This window comes from Carlito syrichta, unplaced genomic scaffold, assembly GCF_000164805.1.
Source record: "Carlito syrichta isolate Samal-C Ts95f unplaced genomic scaffold, Tarsius_syrichta-2.0.1 Scaffold124319, whole genome shotgun sequence".
Taxonomy (NCBI): domain Eukaryota; kingdom Metazoa; phylum Chordata; class Mammalia; order Primates; family Tarsiidae; genus Carlito; species Carlito syrichta.
This window is the reverse complement of record NW_007068415.1, coordinates 880,477-895,459: the sequence shown is the minus strand read 5'-3', so window position 1 is coordinate 895,459 and position 14,983 is coordinate 880,477. Positions and strand designations below refer to the sequence as shown.

Genomic DNA, 14,983 nt, shown 5'->3' with positions numbered 1-14,983 from the left:
GTTGAAATTATAAAAGATAGAGGCAGAACAAGTCTTGGGCCTGTGGTCATCCTATATTCTAGGAGTGTCAATTTAGAGATCCTCCTATGGTAATTGAGCATTCCAACAGAAGTGGCATTTGATAAAATCATTCATTTTGGGGTAGCTCCTAAGTAGCTAAGAGTGTTGGGGTTTTTGTTTGTTTTGTTTTGTTTTTTGCTGCAAAAAACTTTTTTTATTTGGTCCAGGGCTTGGGAGAGGGCACCGGGGTGGTGAAAAAGCTGTCTAGTGGCTGGAGGGGGAGGCACAGGCAGAAGAAGCCCTGATACTTTGAGAGGGGCCCCCCAAAGTTGTCCTTGAGGGTGAGCCTTTCAAAGAGCCTATCAAAGAGAGATTCGCCCAGCCCAGGCTCAGGTCGGCCAGCCAGCCTGCGAAGGTCGGTCAGGTGGTCGCCCATCTTCGTGATGAGTTTCACTGCCTCATCTAGGAAGTGGTTCTCCAGGAAGTCACAGAGGTGGGGGTCTGTGGATCCCAGGGCATGAAGGTCCAAAAGGACTTGGTTCAGGCTCTTCTCTAAGGTCATGGCGGCGTCCATGGCGTCCAGGGTTTTACCTCCACTCATCTTGAGAGGGCTTCTGGATATCCTGGAAGAGGGCACGGCCGCCACGCTGGTTTTGCATCCTCAAGAAACTCTCGGCGCCCTCGTGCTTCTCCTCCACCAATTCGCGGAAGAAGTGGCCCACGCCTTCCAGAGCCACATCGTCACGGTCCAAATAGAAGCCCAGAGAGAGGCAGGTGTAGGAGGCCCGCAGATGCAAATTGACCATGCGGTTGACGGCTGCCTTCACCTGGGTGGAATAATTCTGACGAACCTGGGAGCTCATGGGTGTTCGGCAAGAAGGAGCTAACCGCACACACGGTGGTCGCTGGTTTCAGAAACAGGAGGTGGCCAAGAAGGTGGTCTCGGAGGCTGCGAGTGGAGAGGAGATCCCAGGGCAGTGGGAGGCTGGAAGAGAGGGAGTCCCCGGGTCTGTTCCGTCCAAACACTGTTGAAGCAAGAGACAGATTCGCAGGAGCGCCAAACGCGCGAGCAAGACCATCTCATTTTTCAATAAATTGGAAAGTTTTCAAGAAAGGAGTAGTCCTGAGACTGTCAAGCGTTTCTAGGCAATAAACTAAGATAAGAACTGAGAAGTGCTTATCTGATTTACTGATGTGGAAATCACTGATTTCCTTGGCAACTGCAATTTCATTGGAATTGTTAGTGGGAAGAAGCCAGATTGCAACGGGTTGAGAAGTGAGTGGGAAGTAAAAAGAATTCATAATGAGTGTAGAAAACTGCTTCAAAGTATTTTGCTATGAATCAGGATAAAAGGGATAGCTGGAGAAGGTTGAAAGACTTAAAGGAAGGCCATCCAGGCAAGGTGGTTCACGCCTATAATCCCAGTACTTTGGGAGGCTGAGGTGAGAGGATTGCCTGAACCTGTGGGTTCGAGACCAGCCTGGGCAATTTGGCAAGACCTCATCTCTACAATAAATCAAAAAATTAGCTGGGTATGGTGGCATGTGCCTGTAGTTTCATCTACTTGGAAGACTGACGCAGAAGGATTACCTGAGCCCAGCAGGTAGAGGCTGTGGTGGCCATAAGTGTGCCACTGCCCTCCAGCCTGGGTGACAGAGTGAGACTCCAACTCAAAAAAAAAAAAAAAAAAGGAAAGGAAAAAAAGAACGACTAAAAGAGAGTTCTTTGATCATTTTTTAAAACTGAAGCATGTTGAAATACTAATGAAATAATAGCAGGGGGGAAAAATGAGAAAACAATGAAGCAACTACGCTGATAAGTGAGGGTTAAGTATTTTGCAGGAAAAAAATGATAACACTCCCCATTTTCAAAAAAATACATGTGTTTAAGTGGGTCAGTTATTAATTCATGGATAATATGTTGAGGACTTTCCTTTAATTGACTTTCATGTTGAAGTAGCAGAGAAATTGCCTGTTGAACATGAAGGAAGACATGGATGGTATGGTTCTGTGGAACCTCAAAAAAAAAAAAATATATATATATATATATTTTAAAAGTGGACAACTGTGGGGGGGAATGATGACTTTTTTTTTTAAGGTAGGACTTCTGGGCAATGTTACTGACAAGCAAATATTGGCATTTCAGCCAAAAATAAATCAAACATTAATCTAATCAAGCTGGTAGATCTAGCTATCAGGCCATCAGAGATTTGGGGGCTAGATAGACATGCTACCTGCCATCAAGAAGATGTAATCAGCTAAATTCCACGGGATACATGATTAACTTGCTTCAACAAATAAATGGTACTTCTAAAAGATAATGGAACACTGTATTTTTAACACAGGAAAAATTTATCATTAACTGGAGAAGAGATCACTCAGGAGTACTGTTATTTTGGTGTGGCAATAACATTGTAGTTATTTTGAAATGGCTTTATCTGAGAAATACATACTGAAGTATTTATGAGCAAGCAGATCTGATGTCTGAGATTTGTTTTGAAACATCTCAGAAAAAAGGTTGAGTCAGAATTAGAAGCAAGAACAGCAAAATGCAGCTAATGTGTTGATGAATTATGAGGAGACAGTAATAAGAGGCATCTCTTTCAAGATAATTTTGTTGTGAAGAGAAGTAAATCTGAGACTGTTGGGAAGGATGAGGGATAGTGAAGTTTATTTGTTTTAAATGATACTAAAACATATTTGTATGCTGAAGGAGATAACACAGTGGATAGTAAGAAACTGATGATGTCGGGAATGGAATAATTAGAGGAACAAATTTGCTGAGGAGGGAAGCGGGGATGAGATCCAGAACTCAAGCAGGGAAATTAAAGTTAGCCCTTGATAAAAGCAGGAAGACTTTTCAGTAGTGCTGGAGAAGGTAGGGTGCTGGGGTATAGATGTAGGTATACTCTAAGTGGAAGATTCAGAGTTTCGAAATGACTGCTCTCATTTGATAAATCAAATACAAAGAAAGAGAATAAGTAACATTAAAGAAATAGTGAGAGCCTGAAGGAAGTTTGAAAAGAAAAGAGAAACATGAACTCCAGAGAGGGTTTTTCAAGTTGAATCTTTCTTCTAATGAGCCTCAATAAAAGCATCTATTTATATATATGTGAAGCTGTCAGGGGCCATAGGGGAAGTATCATGTTTCTTAGATTATTTTTTCTATGAGATTATTTTAATTTATTCTGCCTTTTAACAGAATCTGAGTAGTGGACAATTCTCAATGATAGACTGAAAAAACTACTCGCAGGTAATGAAATAAAGAAAAAAGACAGTGCGCTGGTGCCTCTCATTTCAGTCTTCAAAACCGTATCAGCTGTTCAGATAGTGCAGTTGCACCTGGGTTTATACAGAGAACGTGTCTTTAGATTTCATGTCTCTCCTTACTCCCTTTGAAGATGTATGCTTTTATAATCACTGCCAAAGAAAGAGAGGAATGTGATTAAAGGGAATACGTGGATGGCACAATGAACTTCGTTAGCAGATCTGAAATCAGGTTGTGTTCACTATGTGCCACATAGCACATATCATGTGAAATAGTAATAGATTAACACAACATTCTGGTGGAAGTGGGATTTTGAAGGCCAATTAGACACAACCATTTTTTTTCTAATGTGTCAAAAAATGCAAGTGGCTATGCTAAATAAATTCATGCTGGTGAACTGCTTTGAAAATTGAATGATTAATAGCTTTCAACATTATTCTTGCCTACTTTAAACCACAGTAGACTGATGATTAGATATCCAACAACAATACATTTCTAAATGGATGTTACAAATTTCATTTTAATTACCTGCTTTCTTTGTGTCATATATACTCCCAGATTAGACTTTATTCAGCCTGCAGTTTAACATAAAACCTCAGGCTCTAGACTTGAAAGGAAGTAGGCTTTGATATTATAACCCAAAATACTTTTCCTATGTGGAAATGGTTACTAGTAAATTCAGTATTCCTGAAATGTTCACAGAAATTTGAACCAAAATAATGTAGAAATAGATATTTGTTTACTTTCACCTGTAATGTTTGCTCAATAATGACTATGAAGTAAAAGTAATTTTAAGAAGGAAAAAAATTAATTTACCCATGTCAAAAAGAATAATGCTTTATCATGGCTATTTGTGCTTTGAAGTTTCTGTAAATATATATATACATACACACGTACACACACACACACACACACACAACACACACACACACACACACACACACACACACACACACACACACACACACATATATATTTAAGAGAATTGTTGCTTGAGTCTCCCTGTTAATTTTACAGTGAATTTCATTAGCATGTTAACTCTTTTCTCTTTGAGGATTCAATGAAATTATGAAGAAATAAAGAAGAAATATTAACACGAGGTATCTCAACACTTATCTTTCTTATCTAGAAACATTGAGTTTTTTGTATGAGCTGGTTATCGCAATATGGGATAATACTCATTTTTTTGGATTATGGCTAAATTTTATAAAATGCTATATATCAAGTTTTTAAATGGAATATGTATATATAATTCAATGTTACTTTTATTTTCCACTCATTACAAGAAAATAATGTGAATTAAGGCTACAAGCAAAGACATATAATGATCTCTGCTGATCTCCCTTCCATGGTTTGAATGTGTTCCCCAAAAAGCACGTGTTGGAAACTTGACACTGTTGGGAGATGGAACCTCATGAGAGGTGATTAGGTCATGGGGTCTCTGCCCTCATGAAGAGATTAATGCCATTATAATGAGAGTGAGTTTATTTGTTCTATCAAGAGGAGGTTCTTTATAAGAAGACAAGTTCAGTCTCTCTCGCTCTCTCTCTCTCTCTCTCTCTCTCTCTGTCTCTCCCCCCCCCTCCCTTTCTCCACCCACCTCCCCCGCCCTTTCTGCCTTCTGCCATGGAATGACATAACAAGAAGGCCCTTACCAGATACAAGAGCCTTGATAATGGACTTTCCAGTCTTCAAAGCTGTGCGTCAATAAATTTCTATTTATAATCAATTAGCCAGTCTCAGGTATTCTTTTGTAGCAGCACCAAATGGACTATGACACTCTCTTTTATGACAAATCTGCAGTGAATAAATCAACATATAGATTAATAGTCTCAATTCAAAGTTATTACATGGAAAACTTGAGTTTTGAAATGACAAGTAAATATTAAAAAGCAAACTGAAGATGATAAGTGGCATTTTGTTTAGCTTTTTAAATGAAGTAATAAACTAGATGTTGGAGTTAGTAAAATTGTAAAACTCCTGAGGCTAAGTCAAGTTCATTCAGAACATTGCTTTATAGGACTTCTCTCAATTGTATATGACATAAGACACAGGTTGAGTTTCCCTTATCCAAAATATGTAGGACTGGGAGTGATTCAAATTTCAGATTTTTTCAGATATTGGAATATTTGCATTATACTTATGGATTGAGCAGCCCATACCCAAAAATCCAAAATTCTCCAATGAAATAACATTCAAAAAGTTTCAGAGTCTGGAGGATTTGGGATTTTTAATTTTTAGATTTGGGATGCTCTACCTGTCCCCTCTTTCTTTCATAATTTAATTTATAAAATATACTATACACCAAAATGTTGCACATGAGAAACTCAAACATTTCAAGCTATCGTACGGTATGTTCTTTTATTTGGAGATTTCCATATAAGTTGAATTGTTCAGTAACAGCAACCAGTTTGGAGCTCTTTTCCTGTGACAATATGTAGCCATCAAGGATAAATCTTGTAATGTATCCAAATATGGAATCGACAAATGAGCTACTTAATTTCTTCATCTTCTTTTAAAATTTTAGTTCTATTTTCTCTATGATGTGGTAATATAATATTGTTTCAGAACATGTTGGCTTTTATCACAACCATAGCAAAAGCAATGGCATGTAAGAAGTAAGTGAATAACAATATGGTAAATGTGGGACAGACCTATAGAAACAATCTATTCAATCAGTAACTTAGTCCTTCTAACAGTTCTTTAAATCCACATATTTAATTAAGTAGTGTTTATTAGTATAGAGCAAAAATTCAGGGAAAAAAATGCATGTTTATTTCTAGTCTGGTTTGATTGTCATACATATTTAGTATGTATGGCAATCATATTATGTATGTATGATATGACATAGTATGTATGACATACATATTAAGTAATCTGAGTGTATTTCAAGAAAACTAAAAGTAGAACGTTTTTTGAATAATGACATTATAAATTATTCTGTTCCTATTCTTATATATGATGATACCATTTCTCAAATCATCATAAAATGCATTGTAGCTTTATAGTCAGAATTTACAGTACTTTCTTAAATATTATTCTAAAGAGTATAGGTACTGAAATAATTAAAAATAACTAGATATATAATTTTTCTTAATATGGTATACTCAAATCCTTTGGTGTTGACTGACATTTTTTGAATAGGAGAACATTTGATCAGTAGTGGTAGCAATAGTGGTAATGTAATACATTCATGTTATGTATTATTAGTAGTGTATTGATGATCCTAATGACCTTCCCTGTAATTCTACTTTTAATGGGTCAAAGCCTATAGACATTACAGAATATTCATAAAACTCAGATTAATATGGCAAAGAAATGCTTTGGCTTCATAAAGTGACAATGAAACTTCCAAATATTAGACCTTAAAAGGAGATTATGAATTAACTACTTTCGCATTCCATTAGAGACAAGTTACTAAGGTAGACTCAACTATTTAGAGATAGAGTCAGGTCTAGGATGCTAACCATGTCACTCTCAGTGAAAGTTCTTAGTTTTTTTCTTTTTATCAATTATCTATATCCAATTTTTATTTTAAAATAATTTCTATTTAAATTTTTATTATACAAAATATACAAAATTCACAAAAATATTGATAGGACTATAAAAATCACCTGCAATCCTAGCCTCCTTAGATAAACACTTGGTAATTTTTTTGTATTTTTTTCCAAACTTTCTACCATATAAATATACATACATATATTTAGTGAGATTATACTAGACATGAAATTATATAACTAGTTTGTTTTACTTGCTGTTATATTATTTCTACTTGAGTATATTAGTTTTCTATTGATGTGTAATAAATTATCACAGTTAGCAGCTTAAAACCACATACATCTCCTTGTTTCTGTGGATCAATAGTCAAGGCACAACAAAATTGGATCTTCTGCTCAGAATCTCAGAAGACTGCAATGAGTCAGCTGGGTTACATTTTAAACTGGAGGCTTGACAAGGAAAAAATATGCTTAGCAGCTTATTCAGGGTTTTGGCAGAATTCATTTTCTTGTGCCAATAAGACTGATGCCTGTATCTATCTCTCTCTATCTCTCTCTCTCTCTCTCTCTCTCTTTGCCAGCTGTCCATGTACTAAAGTACTAAAGCATCCCTCAGGTGCTATAAGCCACCTGTATGTCCTAAAAGCTACTTGCAGTTCCTAGAAGCTGCCTCCAGTTTCTTGCCACATGGTCATAGTCTCCAGCATGAGGACTTATTTCATCAAATATGCAAGCAGAATCTGTCAACTCAGGAGCTGCCTGGTCACTCCTTTAAGATCTTTTACCTGATTAAGGCAGGTCCACCCAAGTGGTCTATTTGATGGACTCAAACCAAGTAGCTTGGAACTTTAATCATATCTACACAATTTCTTCACATTTATCATTTTCTATTGGCTAGTAACAAGTTACACACCATCCATACTAAAGGGGGAGGGATTATATAGGGTGTAAACACCAGCAGCAAGAATCATAGGACCATACTAAGGTTGACCAGTACATACCAAGTCATTTAATTCTTAAAAATTATAATTCTGAAAGCAAACATTTTACAATTTTGCAACTTTTAGTTGCCATATTGGGGAGCTATTATCCAATTAGTTTATACTGTGAACAAATAGATTTGGAAGGAGAGAAGAAAGCCAACTACTAAAGGTAGTTGGAATGATAGAATTTTAAAATAACTCTTTTCTAACAACCATTATAATAATTGATACAAAGGAGAATTCTCAATGAATTCTTAATCATTGAGCAAGACTTTGTAGAGAATAAATTACTTAGAAAATTTCAAAATTTAACTACAGAGATTAGTCTTTGCAAAGTAAAATGACAAATATTCAATGGAAACTCTGCAGTTATTCATCTTAACCACTTATCAAATTTAATAAAACCCATGATGATAAAAGTGATATATGTCTCCTAATTATGTACCTTGCTGAAGACATAGCACCTATTGATTATGTTGATTCATATGAAGTTTTATCTCTGTAGTCAAAAGTGACCAACTATCAGCAATTTATATAGTTTAACCAAATTTGGAGAAGGAATATTCTGGAGAACAACTGGCCCAGATGCCTAAAATTTAATATTATAAAAGAAAAAAAAGTTGAGTAATTATTAAAATAACTAAAGTGACATAGTAGTTTGAAATGTGAAATTCTTTTTATTTTATTTTATTATAGAGATGTGGGGTACAAGCAAGGGATAACTACACAAGTAGGCTGCATGTAGGTGAAATTTGGGCCTCCAATTGGCCCTCATTTCCCCTAGTTTAAGACCAGGGACCCTTTGTGTTGTCACATGCCCCTTTCCCTTCTTCCCTTGGCAGTGCCCAGTGACTGCCATTCCCTTGTACTAATCTGACTAGTGTTCAGGGCCCACTTTTGAGTGAGAACATTCGGTATTCGGTTCTATGTTTCTGTGATAGATCACAAAGTATGCTGGTCTCCAAAATGTGAAATTCTTAATTGAATTCTGGATTTAAAAAAAAAATCTAATCAAGTAGTGGAAATTTTGAAGATGGAATATACATTAAGTAAACTTATTTTACCAAAATTAAATTTCTTGAATCAGGAAATTGTGTTGTAATAATGAAAAAGAACAACGTAATTCTTAGGTTGCCAAACAGTGAAGAATGATATATAGTGCCATGATGTCTGAATATAAGTCTTCCCATGTATAGGTATATATATATATATATATGTGTGTGTGTGTGTGTGTGCATAAATATATACATAATTGTGTGTGTGAAGAAAGAAAAAGTTTGCTGTAGCCAAACACCAAACATGTGGCATTGACTTTGGAAGTCAGAAATTGGAAGAGCCTTGAGAAGACAGTTGGTAAGAGTTTTAAAATGTTAGTAGAAGATGGAGAGAAGGGGATTCTTTTTTCAGAACAAGGAAAGTTTGGCAGTACTGCTACCTTCACTGAAAAAAAAAAGGGTACTTAATGAACTTGCCAATCTGACTGGGATGACTTCCAGGAGGAATTTAAAAAGTGAAAACTTGCTTCTTCTAGTTGCCTGTTTGAGGCTGAAGTGTGTCTCCTAAAAATATATATATTTTGAAGTCCTAACCCCGAGTATCTGTAAATTTGATATTATCTGAAAATAGTGTATTTGCAAATGTAATAAAGTTAAGATGAGGCCATTATGGTGGGCCTTACTTCAATATGACTTGTGACTTTATAAGGAAGAGAATAGACATAAACACACAGAGACACAGGGAAAATTCCATGTTACAATAGAGGTAAAGATTAAAGAGATGTGTCTACTAGCCAAGAACACCAAGGACTCTGGGCAACAGCAGAAGCTAAGATAACGAACAGATTCTCCCCTAGAATCTTTAGAAACAGGAGGCCTTCTCAATGCTTAGTTTTAATTTCCACCCCACACAACTGTAAAATAATAAATTTATGTTGTTTTAAGCCACTCAACGTGTGACAATTTGTTGTGGAAGCCATTGGAAGCTAATATATGGTCTATTATAAAATACTATGAAGAGATAAACTAACAAAACCTGTTGGTCATTGAGAATTTATAAAATAATATAAAGGAATGAGTACTTTCTAGCTTTAAAAAATAAAACTGTGTTTCCTTTTTCTAGCCTTTCCCAGGAAAAAAAATAACAAAATGAGACATGATTATGGGGCAAAGATCAATCCAGGATACTCCTGTAGGATCTTTTGTTCCTGTAAGCTAGAAAGATCTAATTGACTATTTTAGCAAACAAAAAGCTTTCTTTTTTTTTTTTTTTTTTAATTGTAGTCTCACTTTGTCACTCAGGCTGGAATGTAGTGACATGCTCACGACCACTGCAGCCTCGACCTGCTGGGCTCAGGCCATCCTTCTGCGTCAGCCTTCCAAGTAACTGGAACTACACGAGCGAGCTACCACGCCTGGCTTATTTTTTTATTTCTTGTAGAGGTGAGGTATCACCAAGTTGCCCAGGTTGGTCTCCAACCCCTGAGCTCAGGCAATCCTCTCACCTCAGCCTTATGAAGTACCAGGATTACAGGCTTGAGCCACTGTGTCAGGCCAATGAAAAACTTTCTAAGAAGTTGAACAAAGTGCTTTGTAGTACCTCTCGATTAGACAGCAGATTTCTAGGAACCTTTAGGACATTGTCCCAAGAAGCTTCACACGGGGCTCAAAATCGAGGAAAGACTGTCTAAAGAGATCTGTGGGTATGGCTTTTAGATAATGTTCAGAACCCCAGTATGATTCAAAGAAAACAATGAGACAGAGACAGCAGAAAATAAAAATAGAACTTTGGTTCCTCCATCTTCTAAGAGCAGGAAGAAAGCTGAGAAATTTATTTAGCTGTAGATATAGACCATTTCTTATGCAAAAGGAAGAATAATTCAGCCAATAGACCAAAAGCCCAGAAAATAAACTCAGGAATTTCAAAGAATTATTTCCACAGTTAAGTACTAGGCCCTAAATTATATAGACATGTTCTCAGCCGGATTTCGGAATTGCTATGGATCAGTGACTGCTGTTTGGTTCCATTTCCCATTCTGTCCTCTCCTTCCATGGGAGTGTCTATTTTGACTATTCCATCCTCAGTTTCACCATTGTATGTTAGATCTGTGGATAGCACATAACTTCTTTTTCTGTTGCTGTCTTCAAGTGGAAAACAACCACACTCAACAAACAACATCCAAAGGTATTCACTGTACCTGGCCCAAAGAAACTATGTTCTGCATCCACACCGGAATTAAATGAAAAAATCCTAGACTGATGCTATAATAGTTATGAGACTTTGGGCTCTAGGAAAGGGAGAGAGATTAAATAAATTTTGCATGTGGGTGGAATATAAATAATTTGGGGACTTAAGATGGACTGTGGCAGACTAGGGATGGTCACAAATTCATTGACGTTCATTCCAATAGGAAGTGAGGTTCACGTACCCTTCCCTTTAATGGCACAGACTCTGTGACAGCTCTGACCTGACCAATAGAATTTGATAGAAGTGTGTTGTCCCAGTTTCAGGGCCTAGGCATTAAGAGATTATAAGTTTCTACTCCCTGTGAACACTCACCATGCCGTGAAAAGCCTAAGCCACACAGAAAGTTGTTTCCAAATGTAGGTTTTATTATTATTCAGGTGTGATGAGGCCAGTAGATCAAGAGATGACCACCATTGAAGAAAAAGTTTGTTGCTCACACTTTCTAAGAGGAGACACCATGCAGGAAGCACCAAGGTTAGTCAGGACGCAGAAAGAGTGAGGGAAAATCATAGGCAGAAACCTTATTGTGGTTCTCATAAGAAAGGCAAGATAGGGGAAGCTTGCTTAGGATTGGCTAGTTTGAATAATATCAGAAGGTTCTGGGTTATAGGAGGTGTCACTGTTTTTCTGATACCTGACCTTGATGATTCAGTAGAGGAAATTGCCACCTGGAATGCAAGAGACAGCTAGAGGAGGTGGTTCAGAGCATGGACTCTGAATTGGCTAATTTGCATATGAAGGCAAGCTCCTCGCCAAGTTGTTTGCTATCTCTAAGAACTGCTAGCCCTGGAAGGGGAAATAGGTCCACAGACTGCAAAGCCCCAGATACCAGATCAAGAATAAAGAAAATAAGAAAATGTAGTTAAAAAAAATAAGCCAGTCTGGTTGACAGAAGATAGTCATGTGAGTAGGCCATCTTAGGTGTTCAGTTCACTGATCCAGCCAACTGACTTTAGCCACAACCACTGTGTAATATATATCACATGAGAGACTCCAAACAAAAACCACTCAGCTAATCTGTTAACCCAGGAAAATATGAAAGTTAATAATAATTGTATTTTAAGCCACTAGAATTAGGGGTATAAAACTTCCAGCAGCAAATAACTGAAACACAATTTATCTGTCTATGTATGTGTATGTATCCATACATACGAGAGTGGGAAGAGAGAGTAAATGAGGGGAAATATGAACTATTGATATTGACCAATAGTTATACTAGGTAAAATATCTATGGGTGTTCTTTGCAATATTCTTTCAACATTTCCATGGATTTTAATTTGTGATTAAAATTGTAAGGAGAAAAAAACACAGAACTACAGAAAAACCATCTTATATGTAACATAGGCATGAATTCAAACTGCATTATGCAAGCCAGAAAAGCGAAGCCTTTTTGTTAGGTTGATGATTATATGGGGAGAAAAGCAGTGCCATTGTGGGTAAAGCTTGGATAATTAGAGGCCTTCTCTAAACTATAAGAAAAGAGAAAAGAAGCTCTGTAAATAAAAGAAATGTGAAAATATTGCCAGAACTAAAAATATTCTCACATTAGGCTACTTCCAGAGATCTGGGAATTATTGTTATTTTTCTCCCAGCAAAACTTTGAGAAGAAAATGTATTCTTACATTTTTATACTTGCAAAATAAAAATGCCTCTAGCTTTCATGAAAATAAAGCAAAGGCTCTTTATTGGCTCATATAACTGAGAAGTCCAGAAGCAGATGAGGCTTCATATATAGCCAACTACAATTTCTCGAATATATCAACAAGGATCAATTCTCTTTTCTGTCTTTTCCCTCTGCCTTTCTCTATGCCAACTTTATCCTACACCTGACTTCAATATGGCAGCCATTGGATCCCAAAGCTGTCTGTATTCTCATCCTTTCAGGAAAGCAAGCATCTTTAAAAATTAAAGATTTGCTAAGGCCAGTCTATGCTCATAAGGCTCCAGGCCATAGCTATGTCCTAAAAATGGAATGTGATCATCAACCCTGCCTTGGTTATGTGGAGTGGTATTAATATCTCTGATACCACAAAAAGAAACATAGATATACTGGGAATTTTATAAGAGAAGATACATACTGCATGGCAATCAACCAATAATCACTGCAGCATATATTCTTTCTCCAGTTCTCTCAGTTTATTTTTGCACGTGGATCTTTTTTCTCTTATGCCACAAAATGACCACTGGCTACCACTTCTGAGTTTAGAACACCTCCTTTAAAGAGAATAGCAAGAATTATACTGGAAACTCTATCCTAAAGCAAATTTATAGAAAAAAGATACTACCTGGTCTCGTCTGAGTCATGTAACCAAAAAAAAAAAGTGGTCACGGTATTGAATCTGTTCTTATAAGCAAAAGGTATCTGGTGTATACCATTTGATTTGTGGTGACTGGATATCATTAAAAAAGGGGACTTGAGAGAAGGGACATGCAGTCAACCAATAGTTGTTCATTCCAAGTTTCACCATAAATGAGGTATTGGCTATTGATTTAAGATCGGATGATAGCCAGGCTCCAAGGTGGCCCCCATGGATCCTTAATTCTGGTATTCACATCCTTGTGTAATCCCCTCCCACACTGAAACAGATCTACTCTATGTGAATACTGTGGAAGTGATGGAATGACATCCAGGGCTGGTGTAATAAAAGGCATTATAACTTCTGTCTTGCTCTCTTGGGTTGCTCACTCTAGGGGAAGCTAGTTACCATGACATGAGGGCACAAAAACTGCCAAAAAAAGTTCACTTGAAGAAAAACTGAGGCCTTCCTCTAACAGCTAGTCCCATCTTGCTAGTCATGAGGCATAGCAACATTGGACACAGTACCTTGAGCCCCAGTTTAGCCTTCAGATGACTACAACCTCAACCAACATCTTGTCCAGAACATAATTTGTTATGTAGCAATATATTGCTCATACAGATTTATAGTCTCTCTTTGTTTTTAAAAATTACTTTAGTACTAGTTATGTGTGTATACGTGTGTGCATGTATGTGAACTCTGTCCTAGATGAGATATTATACTTTTTAAAGTACTCCTTTATAATCAAATGAGGCAACTCTTTAATTTTTCTGGTTAGATAAATAGATAATTACTGATGAATCCACTACTTTCAATAATAACTAGCTAATACCTATATATATATGCATATTTCAATTATTTCCCCCAACTGTGCAAAGTAGGTTATTTAAGAAAGGAACTGAGGCTTAAAGAGATTAGAGAACCTATCCAAGTTTACCCAGCTAATAAGTGACAGCCCAGGGATTCAAGACTACATGCATTTTAGCTCACTGCATATGCTTTTAGGCATTACAATTTAAAAATATTTTTTTCTGTTCCTCACCCTAATTGCTCATGATTTACTATGGAATTAATAACGGTGGGCCGGGCACGGTGGCTCAATCTTGTAATCTCAGCACTTTGGGAGGCCAAGTTGAGGGGATTGCCTGAGCCCACAGGTTCAAGAACAGTCTGGGCAACTTGGCGAGACCTCATCTCTACAATAAATCAAAAAATTAGCCGGGGCGTGGTAGTGTGCACCTGTAGTTCCAGCTACTTGGAAGGCTGAATGTGAAGGATGGCTGAAGCCCAGCAGGTCGATGCTGGGGTGACTGTGAGAGTGTCACTGCACTCCAGCCTGGACGACAAAGTGAGACTCCAACTCAAAAAAAAAAAAGAATAATGGTGGTATTTTATTTAGGATATATTATAGTCACAGAAGTGATTCTCTCAATCTCATGTATAATATATTTTGGCATTTGGGTGTCAGACTGATGACAGCTTCATACACCAAATTGAAATGTGATTCCTCTTTGTCTACAGTATACACTAGTTTATAGGGTAAAGATATATATTTCTTTTTTTTTTTTTGAGTTGGAGTCTCACTCTGTCACCCAGACTGGAGGGCAATGGCCACTCCCGGCCACCACAGCCTCAACCTGCTGGGCTCCGGTGATCCTTCCGCCTCAACCTTCCAAGTAGCCGGAATTACAGGCA

The 14,983-nt window shown here is 37.1% G+C and overlaps 1 pseudogene; it reads right to left on the bottom strand.

Moving 5' to 3' along the window:
• Positions 1 to 214: 214 nt before the first annotated feature.
• Positions 215 to 14,983, bottom strand: part of LOC103249924 — a 96,487-nt pseudogene continuing 81,718 nt past the window's right edge.